The sequence below is a fragment of the Herpailurus yagouaroundi genome, unplaced genomic scaffold, assembly GCF_014898765.1.
Source record: "Herpailurus yagouaroundi ecotype Mexico unplaced genomic scaffold, PumYag 180, whole genome shotgun sequence".
In the NCBI taxonomy this organism is placed as follows: Eukaryota; Metazoa; Chordata; class Mammalia; order Carnivora; family Felidae; genus Herpailurus; species Herpailurus yagouaroundi.
Genome location: NW_024412411.1, coordinates 8,272,350 through 8,281,400, shown reverse-complemented (window position 1 = coordinate 8,281,400; position 9,051 = coordinate 8,272,350). Strand labels below are relative to the sequence as shown.

Genomic DNA, 9,051 nt, shown 5'->3' with positions numbered 1-9,051 from the left:
GGAGATGGGCCTGCTTCTTATCTTTTCCTCAACTCCCTCTGAACCTTGTAAAGTTCTTGTTCGTAGGAGGATTCCTCACCTGAAAAGTGTCCCGTTTTGACTGTTTACCCGAAGTCCGGTAAAATGTACGGACCCTCTGACCTAGTAATGGCACTTTAATGGACCTGAGTGACAATCACGCAAAGATACGTATTTGCACGGAGGCGCTCCTTCGCAGCCCTGGAGGACTGGAAACACCTAAATGCCACCTGTAGGGGCTGGATAAGCAAAGGGGGGTTACTGTATGCAAGGAAGCAGTGGGCCCTCCCTAAAAACTGAGACAGCCAGCTGAGTAGATAGTTGTGAAAGATATTTATGATGTGGTAAATGGCGGGGGGCGGGGGGACAAGAAGATTACAAAGTAATATAAATAAAGAGGTTGCATCTTAAGAAAAAAGAAGTGATGTGTGTGAGCACACACACACACACACACACACACACACGCAGAAAGGCCTGGAGGGATTGCCATGTACTGGATGTTAGTTGCAATTCTCTCCCATTAGTGGGGACATGAGAAATCTATTATTTTCTTTATGCTTTTTTTTTCGTATTTTCGGCTACTCACAAAAATTTCTTGAGTCCCTGCTATGAAGAGTCCTTGCTTTGGAGAAGCTTACAGTCTTGTCGGGAAGAGACAAAGAATAAAAAAATACACAACTAGTTCCAAATGCTGATAAGGGCTGGGAAGAAAAACAAGATCATTAATTTGAGAGACACTGACTCGGGAGGAAAGACCAACATCGGCTGGGCTGGCAAGGGAAGGAGGCCCTAGAGAGGGACCATTTATTTTGTTTTATTTTTTAAGTTTTTGTAAGTTTATTTGTTTTTGCAAGAGAGAGTGAGAGAGAGCACAAGCAGGGAAGGGGCAGAGAGACAGAGAGAGGGAGCCACAGAATCCGAAGCAGGCTCTGAACTGTCAGCACAGAGCCCGACACAGGGCTCGAACCCACAAACTGTGAGATCGTGACCTGAGCTGAAGTCGGACACTTAACCGGCTGAGCCACCAGGTGCCCCTAAAGGGGCCATTTAAATGACACCTGACAAATGAGAGAGAGGCACCAGAAGAAATCCAGGATAGGAGTGTTCTAAGAAGAAGAAACAGCCAGTGCAAAGGCCCTGAGATGAAAAAGAATGTTGTACAATAACCATGTATTTATTTCTATAATCAGATAAACAATGTTATTCAGATACCTATTTGATCCATTCAAAAACTCATAGGACACATGTGAATGCTCCTGTTCTGGGGACCAGAGAGCAGTTGGAACAAGAAAGCAAGGAGCTGTGGAAAGTGCCTTCCATGTGCCACCATTGACTGATTCTCTAGAAGGACGTAGCCCTCGAGGCCAGCTCATGGTTCGCCTAACCTTCCCTGAGGCCGTTTTCCTCCTTTACATTTTGACATTTCTGAGTGCCTAAATTGTGATTGTCATTGCACTCAATGTGTCATTTACACATTGCGTTTTATTTTCTCTTCTCAAAGAGGCTGTTGCTGAATTGACGATGATTCTTATAATTGCTGACGTCTTCGGACTGACGAAACACAGTGATAATGTGGCAATAATACTAAAAGGACCAGGCTTGGGAAACGGAAGGATCTCGGTGGAAGTCAGTGCTTCCTCCTAAAGGGGGGTGTTGGGGGACCATGAGGATGCACTGTGTCTCGTGGATCTCTATGCTCCCAGAGCACCAGCCGTGGCCAAGCCTGGTGCAGGGGACCAGGGGACCGAAATGCTTACAACATGGCCTTGGTCCATCCTTGGGGAGCAACCAGAAAGGGAGACAGGCCTGTAACCAGGCAAGTATAACCCTATTTGGTAAATGCCAGGGTGAGGAGAGGCCCTGGAGGCTGGGGGAGCCAGAGGTGGTAGCCTCAATCTGTGCTTGGGTGGGTCAAGCTTCTGGAAGAGCTTCCAAGGCAGACAAGGCAGGAAGAGTGTTCAGAGTGGAAGGACACAGGCACGAGCCAGTGGAATGGTGTGGAATGGTGGCTGCAGGACAGGATGTGCGCAGAGGACGCCCCTCATCTGGAGATTATGCTGGGCCTTGATGGTACGTCAAAGGCATTGGAGACCTGCAAAGATTTTAAGCCAAGAAATGACATGGCTATGTGCTATGTTGTCCAGTATAATAGCCACCGGTCTCAGGTAGCTATTTAAATTAATTGAAATTAAATAGCTCTTTTAAAAGCTATGAGAACACCTGAAAAAAAAAAAAGTTAAATTAATGTAAACTCAGTTCCTTGGGGGTGCCTGGGTGGCTCAGTCAGTTAAGGATCAGACTTCAGCTCAGGTCATGATCTCACGGTTTGTCGGTGCAGAACCTGCTTCGAATCCTCTGTCTCCCTCTCTCTGCCCCTCCCCCACTTGTTCTCTCTCTCCCTCTCAACATAAATAAATAAACTTAAAAATAAAACATAAATAAAACGTCAGTTCCTCAGCCACACTGGTCACATTTCCAGTGCTCCACAGCCACGTGTAGCTAGTCATACGTAGGGACAATGAATGCAGATATAGAACGTGTATCGTGACAGAAATTTCTCTCGGACAGTACTGCCATAGAATGATCACTTGAGGAGGGGTGGATGGATAGATGGACAGACAAAAGAAGTAGCAATGACCACGATGCTTTCTGTCTGCCAGGCACCATCATGTGTTGTGCTTCCCATGTGTTGTTTCTTGAGCCCTCATGACACCCCCCCAGATTCACATGCAGGTCCACCGAGGGGACAAGGCTGTAGATCATCTGTCAGCATTTTCCAAGCCTTTAGCTAGCTCAGCTCTGGCTCCTACCGGACCCAGGGCCCTACCGCTTGTAATTTTGAAGAGTGTTGGAGCCTCGGCTTGCTGTAAAGGTCTCCATCTCACCAGCCCACAGTTGGCCAAGAGGGTGCTAACTGCAGATCCTCCAAATTCCATGATGAACACTACGCAGCTTCGCCAGAAGGTCCTTCCAAGTGTCTAGCCCAGCTTTCCAATTGATGACTGCAACTGTTGCCTATTTCTTTCTGGATAGCTTTCCCCCTCAGGACATGAAAGCTATATCATGCTAATATTGGGTTTACTCTATACGAGGCACTGTTTCAAAAACACTTTACGTACTAACTCATTTAATCCTCCTAAGAGCTGTGTGAAGTAGCTATTATTTTCCGCATTGGACACACGAGAGAGCTGACTGAGTTTTAGAGAGGTGACGAAGTTTGCCCAAGGTCATACTTTGTCCCACAAGTCAGTGATGGTGTTGGGATATGAACACACACTGTCGGGCATGGAGTCGGTCCGTAGCCATGGTGCTGTGCGGCCTCTCATCGTAAATCTTGTGGATCTGGAAGACAGCTGCTAACTGTACTTTCCACCTGTTTTGGCTGGAGTAGTATGAGAACTTGATTCCGTTCCAGAAAACCTTGGCTGAAAGTTATGCCCAGTCATAATACAAATGCCTCACATTTTGGGGGGCACTTTATGTCATTTTTAGAGTACTTTTCTGCCAGGAGTAGTTACGGTAATAGTCATCCTACAGTCACACCGTGTTTTCTGCTTTACAAAGCACCTTCATTTGCATGTTCTCATTTAATCCTCACACCAGCCCTGGAAGGGAGGTGAGGCGACGAATATCGTTGATCCACGTAATACAAGGAGCCCAGAGAAGCGAAGGCACCTGTTCAGGATTACTCAGCGCTATGGGATGCAGCTGCTTCTCAAATTCCGCTTCCATTGCTCAAGAGCCTCTCGGCCTTGTCAGTAGGTTTCAAAGTCAAGTTAACACAAGGGTTGTAAAGCCGTGACCCTGTGTGCCAGCCCTGGGGTATGCCGAGGTCAAGACACTGTCCAATAAATAGAAATGCTTTCAGAGTAGCTTGAGACTTCCACTTACATTCCTTAGATGTTGTAGGAGACACCAAATCCATAGGAAAACTTGTTGAAATCTGCTTTTTGTGTCCCCCTCTCCTGCACTTACAGACATCAGCTTCAATGTGTCTTTTAAAAGATTTCTATGAAGTCTTTCCATAATTATACTCTTTCATAGTGACAAGTATTTATAACACATGTGTACAATTAACACGTGTTTTCAATGTTTATTTATTCTTGAGAGAGAGAGTGTGCGTGCGTGAGCGTGCATGAGAGCGGGGCAGGGGCAGAGAGAGGGAGACAGAGGATCCGAAGTAGGCTCCAGGCTCTGAGCTGTCGACGCAGAGCCCGATGCAGGACTCAAACCCATGAACCACGAGATCATGACCTGAGCCAAAGTCGTACACTTAACAGACTGAGCCCCTAGGCGCCCCACAAATGTGTACAATTTAAAGAATAATGATAAATTCTCGTGTTCCCTCCCTACCAGCTAGCTTAAGAAACAGAACATGATACTATCTTTGAAGGCCTGTGGGGCCCCCACCCCAATCTGTCATTTCAGGTAACTGTTCTCCTGCACTCATTCTCTTGCTTTTCCTTGTCTTAGTCAGCTTGGGCAACTAACAAAATACCATGAACTGGGTGACTTATAAGCAACAGAAATTTATTTCTCACAGTTCTGGAAGCGGGGAGTCCAAGATCAAAACCTTCTGGCAGATCCATTGTCTGGTGAGAGCCCCCTCTGTGGTTCATAGATATATTTTTCACTGTGACCTCACATGGCTGAAAGGGCAAGGCGGCCCTGTGGGGTCCCTTATAAGGGCACAGTTCCCCTTTGTGAGGCCCCACCCTCGTGACCTCATCACCTTCCAAGAGCCCCGCCTCCTGATAACACCACACTGGGGATTAGGTTGCAACACACGAATTAACATTAAGTTCATAACGTAGACCGGGACCACTTTTCAGCCCTCTCTCAGCAAAATACCCCCCGCCCCCAAGCCACCACCTGCATGCCTCTTGCGTTTCAGTCCTTGAGCCTTGCCACGCACCTGTCTGCCGTGACCTTTCCTGGGAGCGGGAAGGGGCCTGGAGAAGAGGGACCGAGGCCCCAGGCAGAATCCCTTTCCAGTTAAGGAGGGTGGAGGGCTGGGAACTCGTGCACACCCCTGGGGAGGAAATGGGGAGCGCATCCTGTTAAACCTGTTCATGGGAGTGGTATTGTCACTGTGTCCCCTGGAGCAAGCCCCTTCGCCACGTGGACTTCTGAACTGGAAAGGGACTTGCGTGGTCTAGAGTTTTCTAAAATTGTCGTTCCTTCTACAGATATTTACTGAACACTTACTGTGTTCCAAGCAGTGTCATAGGCGTAGGGGTATGGTGGGAAACTCCCTGATCTCAAGCAATTTACTATCTCGTCCATGTTCCACCACTGGCTCTGATCCTCCCTTCATTACTGTTACTAACCTATTCACCTTTAAAGGCTGGAGTGGGGATGAAGTTAGATGGCAAATCTGGAAGTGCGTGCATCCTCAGACATCCTGGCCAACACTGCTGTGATCCCTGCCATCCCTGAAAGGAGAGGGGCTAGGCTCCTGAAGGGTCTGGAGCTTCGGGTACCCACACCTGTGGTTGCCCTGATCTGCCACCAGATGTCACTGATGTGTAGGAGGGGGCAGGGAGCTAAGGGTGATGAGGTTTTTGGGTTTTTTTTGTTTGTTTTTGACAGAGTTGTGAAAAGTGCAAAACTAAGTGCTTACTGTGTGCTATAGATGCTGTTCTGTTACACTGGTGATGTTATTTGATGTGCGCAGAAGCCCCCACCCCCATTTTATAGACAGGGAAACTGGTGGAAAGGAGGTAAGTGGCATTCTCCCTGCTCCCTCTGAAAGAACCAAGTAAAGGTTGCTAAAGGGACTAACATCGGCCCTGGTATGAAAGTGGTCAACCAGGTGGCCCTTTACTGCTGCTAAAATTCTGTGGACAGTGTCTCCTGGGGGCAGCAAATGGCCGCACACATGCATGAGAACCAGAGTGCTCTGTAATCATTAAAACCCATATGGGTGCCCGTGAGGGTTGCAGTACAGGTGTTCAGTAGGCAGATACAAGGGTACAGAGTGACAAGAGCCAAGTTGTGGTCGCAGGCTTGTCTGTGTTGTCTGTCAGATGTGTGGGAAACAACAATGGCCTTTGCCAGCTTGAGCTTGACATAAGGATTAAAAAGGTCTCCAAGGACCCAGCCCCAATCTTAAAGAGCACATAGATGCACAGGCTGTCAACTGTGAAGGACTCTAGTCCAGGTCCTTTCTAAATCCCTAGAAAGCTCTGATAAAAAGTTAAAGGGGAAAGTAGACGAGGAATTAAAGTCAAATTCAGTTGGTAAAAATCTGCATGTAATAGTTCCAATTCATAGGTCCAATGATGCCATTGTCCATCCCTTCATTCTCCTTCCAGGGGAGCAAGGTCCTGTGGGAGGGGGAGTGACCAGTTCAGGGTCACACAGGTAGAGAGGACACCAAGTCTCTGACTTAAGTGTCTGCAGACCTTAAACTCATGGCATGAGGCATGACAAGTCAAAGGGCGTGACCTGTGAGATGGGTTACTCCACAAGGAGACTTCAGGGAGGCCTTGCAAAGGAGAGGAGGGCTGGTGCAAAGGCACTGGGGCTATATCCCCAAAGAAGAAAATCCCAGCAGCACGTTCTCAAATGCAGACCCACCAGGAGGGGAGCCCGGGTGCTGCCAGAAGCATACCATAGACACCCCCTGCCCTGCCCCAGGAATGGCTGAGGGATGAATGCAGCTGCTCCTACAGGAGGCGGGAAGGCCCAGGGGCCCCAGTGGCAAGACTGGAACATTGCTGTGTGACGTCTGAGGCACCTGCAGCCGCAGGGTGAATTACCAGGAGGCAGTCTTTAGCTCAGCAGAGTAAATGCGTGCCTTCGTACCGTTTAAACAGTTTATAAAGCCTTTCTTACAGGTTTCACCTTATTCGGTCCAGACAGTCACCCTTGGAGGGAGTTTATATCCCCATGTTACATCTGGGGAAAGTGAAGCTCAGAGAAGTTCACTCATTTCCCCAAGTTCTGAAGCTGGAATTAGAACCTGGGTCTTTCTAGCTACAACCAACACCATGTTCTTTTCACACTGACATCGTCTTGAGATAACGAGGATGATGTTCATGACGTTTTCAATGGCTCTGAGGTAGGACTTGGAAGGTCTGAGCCCAGAGAGGGCCTGTCACTTGCCCAGCATGGCACAGCTGGAACTGGGGAAGATGGGAACGGATGCAGACTTCCATCTGTCGGCCTTGACCCCTTTCTGCTCCTCTTCCTTGTGGGAGTGGTGAGGCCCTCCTTCCTGGAGGGGTGGGAACAAGTGTGAGATGCTTCTCTGTCAAGCGTCTGTCTGGCTTTCCCCGCCTCCTGGGAGAATGGGTGGGAGTGGATGGTAGCTGAGCCCCCTGATTCCTACCTGGGGATTCTCTGACTGTCCCGAGTGGAGCACAGCACACAGCCAGGTGCCTTGCTTGAAGCACATTCCAGGGGAGTGATGAGCAGAGGTGAGGGAGGAGGCTGCCAGGAGCGAGGGGCCTGGTTGGGAGAAGGGTCCTGGGGGCAGAGCTAGGGGGTTGGCTTTGAGGACAAGAGAAGCCGGGTGAGAGTTGATCAAACAGTGTTTGTGAAAGATGATTCTCACAGAGCTGGGAAGCGGGGCGGAGGAGACACAGGAGACTCACATGGAGGCTTTTGAAGGTGCAGACACAGGGGTCTGGACAGACCATCCTGAGGACGGGCGATTCCGTGAGTTGAGAATAATCCCTGCACCATGAAAATGACGCTCAGCTCTTTGCAGGGGTTATGGGATAAATACTTTCCTTCCTCTCCTTGGGCCCAACCTTTATGCTACCAGTTTAGTTTATCTTGAGCCCCTGTCTTGTTTGTTTCACTAAATTACCTGTATATTTTTATGTTTTATGTGGGTGTGGTTGGTCTGTTAACGCAGATGTCCCATCCAGGCAGTGTTCATTTATGAAGGCCTCTTACCTGTTTCAGATCTGGTTTCAAAGAAAAAAGGAGCAGGTGCACGTAAACCCGATGAGGAATTTTGGGGTGAGAAATACTGTGTACTGTATCCCCGAGGTTGCCAAACGGTGTTGAGACAGAGCCAGCCGCATATTCAGTCTCCTGTATCATCTTGGAAATGCCACCCCAAGTGTTGATTTTTCTCTTCTCAGCTTACAGGGCAAAATGGCGTTCACTTTTTCTATTTATTTTTGGAGACAGTGCAGGAGGAACAAGAAATTCCTTTAGCATATTTTGAAGAGGACAAAAATACAACCTGCCTTTTGTGCGGGGAAAGTGTGGGAAATGTCAGTTTCCAAATGTCTGTGCTGGAGGGGCTGAGCTGAACCCTGAGGCTTGGTTCCCGGGCGCCAGGCCCAGGGGATGGGATGCCTGGCAGGGGCTGAGCTACCCCAGAAAGCTGGCGGGTGGTTCGTGTTAGAAAGTGCACGAACAGCCCTGGGTTCCTTCCTGAACCTCCAGGGTCACGGACTCCAGCAGTGAAAAAGAACCTGTCTTTGTCAACCTTACAGGCCCAAAGGGAAAAAAAAAAACAACAACAACATACCTGAGGATCGAAAACCTCTCTAGCTGGTTCACCCCGTCAGCACAGTGCAGGAAGGAGGCACTGGGAAGGGAGTGGGATCCCGGGCTCTGGGGTCTTCAGATCAGCACCGCCGATGCTCTGCCCCCATCAGCCCACCTTTGTGGTTCCCTCATCTGTAAAATGGGGATAATAGAGCCCCATCTCAAGCGATGTTGTGAGGACTACATGAGATGACAACTCTAATAGGTACTTTTCACTTGGCATATATGGAAATGTTAGCTATTGCTATTATTAGATTTATCAATGAAATTTTACTTAATCACACACAGGAACAAATGAAAAATGTGTGTGTGTGCATCTTGGAATGATTGTTCTTCCAAGAAGAGGGCTTTAAATGTGTGAGAAAGGAACAAAGTATTCCCCCAGAGACTGGGATATCCTGGGAAATTTTCTATAAGTTGCTGAGACTGTGTCTTCTCGTTGCCAGAATATTCTGAAGAACGGAGAAGTCAGCCAGTGGGGCAGCTGTTGACTTTACTGGGCTGAGGATCCATATGTTC

General features: G+C 48.4%; 1 protein-coding gene across 5 annotated transcripts in view; it reads left to right on the top strand.

The window, feature by feature from the left end:
* Positions 1-9,051, top strand: part of TENM4 (teneurin transmembrane protein 4) — a 2,953,639-nt gene that overhangs the window by 2,526,849 nt on the left and 417,739 nt on the right. The gene's annotated exons all lie outside the window — the stretch shown is intronic.